We start from the raw sequence: 8,680 nt of genomic DNA, 5'->3' as shown, positions 1-8,680 counted from the left end.
GGACGTGTCTCCGCGCCATCCCCGATTTGTAAGCGCGCGAAAGCGCCGTGCATAGGCGAGCGGTTCTCGGGTCTCTCATGACGTAATGGTGGCCGGAATCGCGGCGTTTCTAAGTTGCCCGATTGGGCTACCTCTGCTGCATTGGCCAGCCTCTCTTCTTTCTCTTCTTCCTCGACTTTCTGGGCCCATGATTTCGTTTGCTTCGTGACATGGATGGAGAGGACCCCATCCGAACTCGCATCGTCGTCGTCGTGCTTGCTTTGAGGTGGCGACGGCTGATCCTCGTCCATATGTAGCGTCGTGTGATGTGGTTCACTGCAACGTCGGAATCGGTCTTGGCTGGAGCATATTTCCAGGCGGTGGAACGGGGATAGGCATTTGGGACAATAGCGGTGAATGAGTATTGCACGTAGTCGCTCCTCAGTCGACATAACACGGTAAATTGGGCACAATCGCACTCCGTGCGGTTTGGTGCACAGACGGCAAGCGATGGTGAACGCATTGGGGCGTGCCTCGGCTTTGGAGCGTTTGAATGCAAATTCAGGCATGTCTGGAAGTGGTAGCGTTTAGTAATATCGCTGCATAGGTTGGTTGGGTGGCTAATGGGAGGAGAGTAGAAGTTTGTTTGTTCGAGCTTGTGGTTGGCGTACTCGGGTTAAGGGTTTATTTGGCATGAATAATCTGGTTAAGTTATTCTGCCGATGTAGTGAGGTGTAGTGGTTGAACCCACTGTTAGGTGTGGATTTCGCTGTGTACAGACGTGTTTTGTAGTCGCGGACAGTTGTGTTGATAAATTCAGTGTATATACCGAAAGAGTGTGCTTAGTGCGTTGTGTAGCAAAACAAAGCAGTAAAAACCTTTGTTTGTGTTATTTACTGTAAGCAATTACAGTATTACTGTAAGTATTGGACATTTGGAGCCCCAAGTTAGCGGTCAGCCGAAGGTCAATCTCCGGCGGAGCCCTAATTTCTGTGCGCGTGTTTTGGTTGTTACCAATTTTCACCCTAACCTCAAAGTGCTTGCACGTGGAGGTAGACTTGTGTGTGTGCGCGCATTAAACCGGTTGTGTGTGAGTACCCAGGTGAAAACTTGTGTGTGACTATACACTGTTCCGCTTGGGACCAGTGTTGGTCTACTCGCTCAGTGAGCAATTGTGGACTGCCTGCGTAAGGGGGCATAAACCCAAACTCGAATTAGTGGCAGTATCAGCTGTAGCATTTATAGTCTGTCCGTTCAGCTCGGCGTAGCTTCGTGCCGGTCGACTCGTCCCCGATACGGGGAACAGTGTTCCGTCCGTCGGGGCGTTGGTAGTGACCACGTCAGCATTTTGCTGACAAACAGCGTACGAGCTACGTCACCGCGTTTTGCTATAGCTGACGGGTTGGGCTGCTACTGCTGCTGACCACTGGTTCCGAGTGGTTATAGCCCTCTAATTTAGGACAGCCTACATTCGCCCAGTGGGCATCGGTCTTCTCCTGGTGACTACTTCCACATCCGTGTCGTGCAAGTGTGACCAAGTTTGTCTCTGGCGGCAGGCGCTTTGGGGAAATGAAGGGCGGTACAAGGGGGGGTGTAAGGAAGCGTCCGGGGCCGCGCTCCGCCGGAGGTCGTGCTTCTGCGGCCGCCGCTGATGGGTCGACCTCGGGGGACGAAAAAGGGGTAAGCTCGCGGCAGTTCCTTAAAACGAACACCGGGAAGGCTGCCGCTGTGCAACCCGGTCGAAAAGCGGTAAAGGAGACGGGTAAGTCGGGGATACCGGTGGCGTCGGGGAGGGCGACCACCTCAAAAATCGCCGAACGGGGAGGCAAGGGCGGGCCGAGTAAGTCCGCGAAGTCAGAGGATGAGGAGAGTGTTCTCCCGAAATCCGACGACGACGCGGACTTACCCAGTCTGCCCGAATCCGGGGTATCCGGGGTATGTCCCTTAAGTTGGGACAAATCAGATGTAGTGGGGGGTGCCGGATTCGCTGCTGAGTCCGTGGTGACTACTGTCGCTGGCTCCTCAACCGAAGGTAGAGCAGCCGATGGCGCGCCAAAGACTGCTGCCGACGTTGAGGGTGCAATCGACGGTGGTAAATCTGCGGGCAATGACGCAAATGAGCCGGCGAAGTCTTTAGGGGGGGAGCTAAGGGGAAAGAATTCTGGGGAGAAAGGTGCTGGCGCTGTTGACAGCTGTGGACCACCCGCTGGCACCGAGCTTTCCGGCGGCCAGTCCGCTGGAGGTAAGGTTGCGGGCGGGGGATCCCCTGCAGCTGGAGGGAGCGCTAGTGCTTCGAGAGCTGCCTCTGGAGTGGACGGCTCCTGGGTTGTTGCCCTAAAGAGGATCACCGCTAGATTTAGCAAGGTGGTCTTTGGAGACAGCGGTACAGACCTCAAGTCTGCTGAGAGGCTGATGGAGGTTTCCCCAGAATATGAGGGCCTCCTAATGACGGCTATAGCCGAGAATGCCCGACTCCGCGGACAAATTGAGGCGATGTCACTGCGGGGCGTCATGCTGGGAGGTGCATCCCCGCGAAGCGGTGGACCTGCCGCCGCAGATCGTTTGGCGATGCCGCCTCCGGTCACGACGATCCCGGCTGCCATCGTACCTGCGCCTGCTGTACCAAAGCCGCTCCACACCTGGTCGGCGGTCGTCAAGGGCGGCAAACCCGGGGTCTCTGCAAAAGAGGTAGTGGAGAAGATAAATAAGGAGGTTGGGCCGACACTTGGTGTACGTGTGCACCAAGTGAAACCTGTGCGGTCGGGGGGGGTAGTTATTCGCCTACCCTCCAAGGAGGAGCGGGACAAAGTCCTCGCTAACAAGAAGTTTTCCGAGGTGGGATTAGAAGTGAGCGAAAACCGGAAGCAAGGCACTAGGGTGATCATTCGGGGGGTTTACGCGCAAATCTCCCCTGATGAATTCATGGAGGAGGTCTTCCGTCTGAACCTCGCGAAGGTTGACCCTGAGTGCCAGAAGTCAGAGGTTAGGCTGATCAGTCGACCTTGGAAGGCAGACGTCGATGGAGCAACGGTGACCGTCACCCTGGAGGGACCGGACAAGTTAATGTCCCCCCTCTTGGATGCGGGCCGTTGCTACATCAAATGGTTTTCCTTCCCGGTTCGGCCGGAGAGTCAAACCTATAGCTGCTTCCGCTGTCTGAGTTTTGACCACCAGGTGAGGGATTGCGGGTTGAAGGCTGCCGTCTGTCGGAGGTGCGGACAGGAAGGGCATATTGAGGCAAAGTGCCCTAACGGGGTGCATTGCCGAAATTGTGCATTCAGGGGCAGACCCGCCGCACATCTTATGATGTCGGCGGAATGCCCGACATATGCTGCCGTTGTTGCCCGTGCACTCGCCAGACATTGATGGGGTTAGTCCTTCAACTCAATTGTCAGGGAGCGTACTCCGTTGTGTGTGAATTGGGGGCGCGCATGGCCGAGGAGAGTTGCAGTATTGCCCTGCTCCAGGAACCCTACACTACCAATGGTGTGGTGAGAGGGCTTCCTGGAGGGTTTAGGTCCTTTTGTGACCTTCGGGGCAATGCTGCGGTTGTGGTGAATGAGCCTAATTATGAATGCTTGTTGTTGAATGCGTCTGAATGGGGAATATGTGTGAGCATTGAGGGCTCCTTCGGGAGAGCCGTCTTTGCAAGCATATATTGTAAGTTTGGAGAACCCATGGAACCATACATCCGATACCTCGATACGGTGCTACTACTTGCGAGTAGCACGCCAGTTATCATTGGTGTGGATGCCAATGCCGTATCCCCTATATGGCATAGCAAAATATCCAGGACTTCTCCTGGATATGCTAGTCATGGACGGGGCGAGGCGTTGGGCGAGTGGGTACTCACCTCTCACGTTCATGTTGTGAACGAACCGAGTGGGTGGTACACATTCGATGGGCCCATGGGCAGGAGTGACATTGATGTTACTCTGATGAATGAGCCAGCAGCGAGAGCATTCAGTTGCGGATGGAGAGTAAGGGGGGGTGAGGGGATAAGCGATCATAATCTCATTGAGATTGTGGTTGCTCCCCGTACCACCCCGGATATGCTTGGTACGCCTTCCGTAATGGGGTGGCGTACTGCCGGGGCAAATTGGACTCTGTACGGGTTATACGTCGAGCAGGAGGTGACTGCTACACCCCTCGATGTATTTGCAGAGCTCCCAGTAGATCAGCAGATTGCCCTCTTGAACGCCTGTATCTGGCGGGTCAATGACAGCATGTTTGAAAGGTGGAAGAAGGAGCGTTTTCGCTGTGTCAGGTGGTGGACGCGCGAACTGACCCAGAAGAGGAGATCTGTCAGGCGCCTGAGACGTCGGTTTCAACGCGCCCGGCATATCGATTCCGATGGTCTGTCCCAGCTTAGAAGTCAATTAAGTGTGGAAACGCGTGAGTATAAGAGAATGGTTGTAGAGGTGAAAGAGGAACAATGGCGCAACTTCGTGTCTGAAAATTGAACGACCCCTGGGGACAGGTCTACAAGATCTGTAGGGGTCGCCGCCAGACCGAAGTTAATTCCCTCCGTGTGGGCGAGCGAACAATATCAACATGGAGGGAATGTTCGGAGCTGCTTATTGAAGGGTTCTTTCCTAGGGCGGAGGTCCAGGTGCCTCCCCTTGCACAAGACGTACCTGTACCTCCACTAGAAGTTGAAGAGTTGGACTATGCATTTGGCCTGGTTAGGTCTAAACGGTCTCCGGGTTTGGATGGAATAAACGGAGAAATGTGCAAGTGTTTGTGGAAGTTTATTCCGGAATACTTGGAAGCCGTTTATGACAAATGCATATGGGAGGGTTACTTCCCACGTGAGTGGAAAGCTGCTAGGGTTGTCGTTCTTCTGAAGTCGCCTGACAAAATAAGATCTGATCCTCGGTCTTACCGAGGTATCAGCCTTCTTCCAGTGCTTGGTAAAGTGCTGGAGAGGGTTATGGTTGAGCGGCTTCAGGAGCTAGTTGGGGGTAACCAATCGGATAGACAGTTTGGGTTCAGGAAAGGACGCAGCATTGAAGACGCCTGGATGCATGTCCAAGACTGTGTAGAGAGAAGCTCCAATAAATATGCCCTTGGCATATTTATTGACTTCAAGGGGGCGTTTGACTTCCTGCGCTGGGACAGGGTTATCGAGCGGTTAGTGGAGCTCGGCTGCCCGGAAATTGCTTTGTGGCAGAGCTATTTCTCGGACAGACGAGCTACTATCGTTGGTGCCTGCGAAAGTGTGGAAAGGGAGGTGGCTCGTGGTTGCCCGCAGGGATCCATCTGTGGTCCATATATATGGAACATGATGATGGACTCCTTGTTAAGGCAACTCGAGCATCTTTGCAAATTCAGCGCCTATGCGGATGACCTCCTCTTATTAGTAGAGGGGGATTCTCGCGCCAGCATTGAGCGTACCAGCGAGTCACTATGTCAAGTAGTGGCTGGCTGGGGCGCCCATGTTGGCGTAGAGATCTCGGTGGACAAAACTGTGATGATGCTGCTCAAGGGCAGATTGTCACAGAATCGCCCACCGGTTGTCCGTATCGGCGGGGTTAGCATCAGGTACGCGACGAAAGTCAAATACCTGGGGCTGACAATGGGTGAGCGAATGAACTTCCTGCCACACTTGGATGCTGTCAGAGATAGGATGCAGAATGTTTCGGGGCAGTTACGACGAATCATTCGGAGTGACTGGGGCCTGAGTCGCCGTGCCGTTCGTACAATATATCGTGGCCTATTCGTAGCATGCGCTACTTTTGGTGCCGCCATATGGTACCGAACGGTCATGACTGCTCATGGTCAGAGGCGCGTGCTGAGCATACAGAGGTGCATGATGCTCCCATGCTTGCCCTTGTGCCGTACCGTTTCCACGGATGCGATGCAGGTGCTTCTTGGTGCACCCCCTCTCGACCTGGTGGTTATACAGCTTGCTGTTTCCTTCAGGCTGAGAAGGAGGGCAAGTTTGCCGCTGTTGGAGGATGAATGGGCCGCCGACGATAATGTGGAGAGTGGATGGTTGGAAAATAGGCGTCGATTAGAAGGGGTGGTTAGAGGGAAGTGGCAGGAGCGCTGGGACAATAGTCCCAACGGCAGGGTAACGTACGGGTACATCCGGGACGTTTCATTTGTGGCGGAAAATCCAGACTTCAGATTTAGTCTGAGCCTGGGCTTTCTGCTTACTGGTCATGGTCCTCTTAATGCATTCTTGCATAAGAGGAGCTTGAGCGAAACGGAGGGGTGTGTATGTGGGGCTGCATATGAGGATTGGTTGCATGTGTTGTGCGAGTGCCCGGAGTACTCGGACATAAGGGATTTGGGTAGTTTTGGGGTTAATGTTGATGAAGGTAGAGTTGATGTAAGCGGAGCGCTCTCCACTAGTCGGACTATTGATTTGCTCAATAGGTATGCTTTCGAGGTGTTTAGACGGAGGAGACGTGGTGGTGACCGTGGTGGTTAAATTGTGTGTGTGTTCGTGGATGTGGGGGGGGTTCTAACCCCACCTCACCCCTAGGCGGCCGGTCCGGAGTAGGTGGATACTCAACCGGAAGTGGCTTCGGCTGCGAAAGTCAGACCAAGACTTTAAAGTGGTACCACGGGGAACAGATAGCCCGCGGAGCTTGCTCCGTTTCTGTTCATTGCGGTTGGCCCCTTTGGGAGCATCGTGGTGGCTGTGGTTGATATCCGAATGCGGTAAGAGTTGGTCAGCTCGAATGTGGAGTTGCATTGCAACCGGGTGCCATGACCCATAGAATGGAAGAGGTGTTAGATAGGCCTCCAACCCCACCAAGGTGATGATGTGTCCACTCACATTATCGATTGGTACCAAGGTAAGCGAGCCTTGGGGGCTGGTCAGACCCGCTTTGACCTGTGTACTTGGTACATGCGTGAGGTTAGGTCTTCGAAGACAGGCACTCACGTAAAACCTACACTCGCTGTTAGGTTTAGTAAACTTTGATTGACATACGCCTAAAATTATCCTTCGTTTTGAAAATAGTTTCATCAGAATGAATATGCTGATATTGAAAGCCACCAATAGTAAAATTAAGAATTATTTACTATAGACTTAGGGCAAACTATATTTTTGGCGTTTGCCTAAGGCAGGCAATACGCGATAATATACGGTATATCACGGTAAACCCGTGTGTTGTCACGGCTCCTTGTAATTGCCCTACAAAATTTGGTCACAAAACTTACCCACGCCCATGCAAATGTGACTATGAATATAACCTATGAATGACTGCAAAATGATTAGTCAAATGACGTCGTGCAGATAAATTTGCGACAGATGGAAAGAGGCTTTTCTCCGCTGTCTGGGAACACTCTTGGTGTTGTTTTGGGCCATGTTGTGTGAGAATCACAAATTGTGGTGTATTTGTTGATTTCAACACAACCCTGGCCAGAATAGGCTACACTATCGAGTGTGGCAGTTTGTAGCGCTGTCAGCTGATAACTCTTCCACTCACTGGAATGAGGCAGCTGTGCGGTGCTGCCAATTTGGAAGCGTAATGAGACATAATGGTCATGTCATGTATTATTTAAGGGAAGCTCGCGTCAGAGTTCTGACGCGACATAAAATTTATAGTCTTTTCGAAAAAGTTTAATTTCTCCCTTGTTTGTAGTATCGAAAGCATATATGACACTACTTTATTCTTGCTTGGATTTCAATCTAAAAGGACTGACGAAACTTTATCGGAACTTCAATACGCAGAGACAATTTCTATCATGAAAGCGATAGCTGGTCAAGCTATGGGAAATTTATATCATACCAATTGTTTTATTTGTTGTTCTTGTGGACGTGCGCTGCGCGGCAAGGCGTTCTATAATGTACATGGGCGTGTTTATTGCGAGGAAGATTATATGTATTCCGGTTTTCAACAAACAGCAGAAAAATGTGCAATCTGTGGGCAATTGATAATGGAAATGATTCTCCAAGCAATGGGAAAGTCCTATCATCCTGGCTGTCTCCGTTGCTGCGTTTGTAATGAATATTTAGATGGTGTTCCTTTTACGGTTGATGTGGATCACAAGATTCACTGTATAAACGATTATCATTGAATGTTTGCTCCGAAATGCGCTAGCTGTGGCAAAGGCATAACACCTGTCGAGGGCACTGATGAAACGGTGCGTGTAGTCTCAATGGATAAAGATTTTCGTGTTGATTGTTATATATGCGAAGAGTGCGGCATGCAGCTTACTGATGAACCAGATAAACGTTGTTATCCATTAGATGGGCGCCTCTTATGTCGTTCATGTCATTTGCAACGTTTGGCCATGCAACAATCTTCGCCACATGTGCGACATCAAGAGCCGATTTTTGCTTCATATCAGTATATGGGTTAGATCGCTTTAGCTCAAGATTGCACACGCAATGTCAATATGAAACATACATTATTTTAAACTTTAAAATGTATGCATTCTTACTACAACTATATACATTATGCAAAGTATGAGAAAGATCAAAAATTAGTACGTAAAGTATAAAATTTAACGCACAATTTTTTTTACGATAAATGATAAAAAAAGATGAAAACAGCAAAGCTTGGAAAAATAATGAAGCACTCGCAGAGCCGAACCGTGTGTCAATAGTTACTGCATATGCATTTGCGATATTTGTGAAAATTCTCAAATGCTACTTATTATGAATAAACCTAATGTGTACTCTTTACATATATACATTATATGCACCCATATACATATATTATATGCACCCATATACATA

At 50.7% G+C, this 8,680-nt stretch overlaps 1 pseudogene; it reads left to right on the top strand.

Moving 5' to 3' along the window:
• The first annotated feature begins 7,707 nt into the window (after positions 1 to 7,707).
• LOC137234230 (LIM domain-containing protein jub-like) lies at positions 7,708 to 8,301 on the top strand (annotated as a pseudogene).
• Positions 8,302 to 8,680: the final 379 nt, after the last annotated feature.

The sequence above is a fragment of the Eurosta solidaginis genome, chromosome X (genome assembly GCF_040869045.1).
Source record: "Eurosta solidaginis isolate ZX-2024a chromosome X, ASM4086904v1, whole genome shotgun sequence".
Lineage (NCBI taxonomy): Eukaryota > Metazoa > Arthropoda > Insecta > Diptera > Tephritidae > Eurosta > Eurosta solidaginis.
Note: the sequence above shows the minus strand (reverse complement) of the source record. Positions and strands in the feature narration are given on the sequence as shown.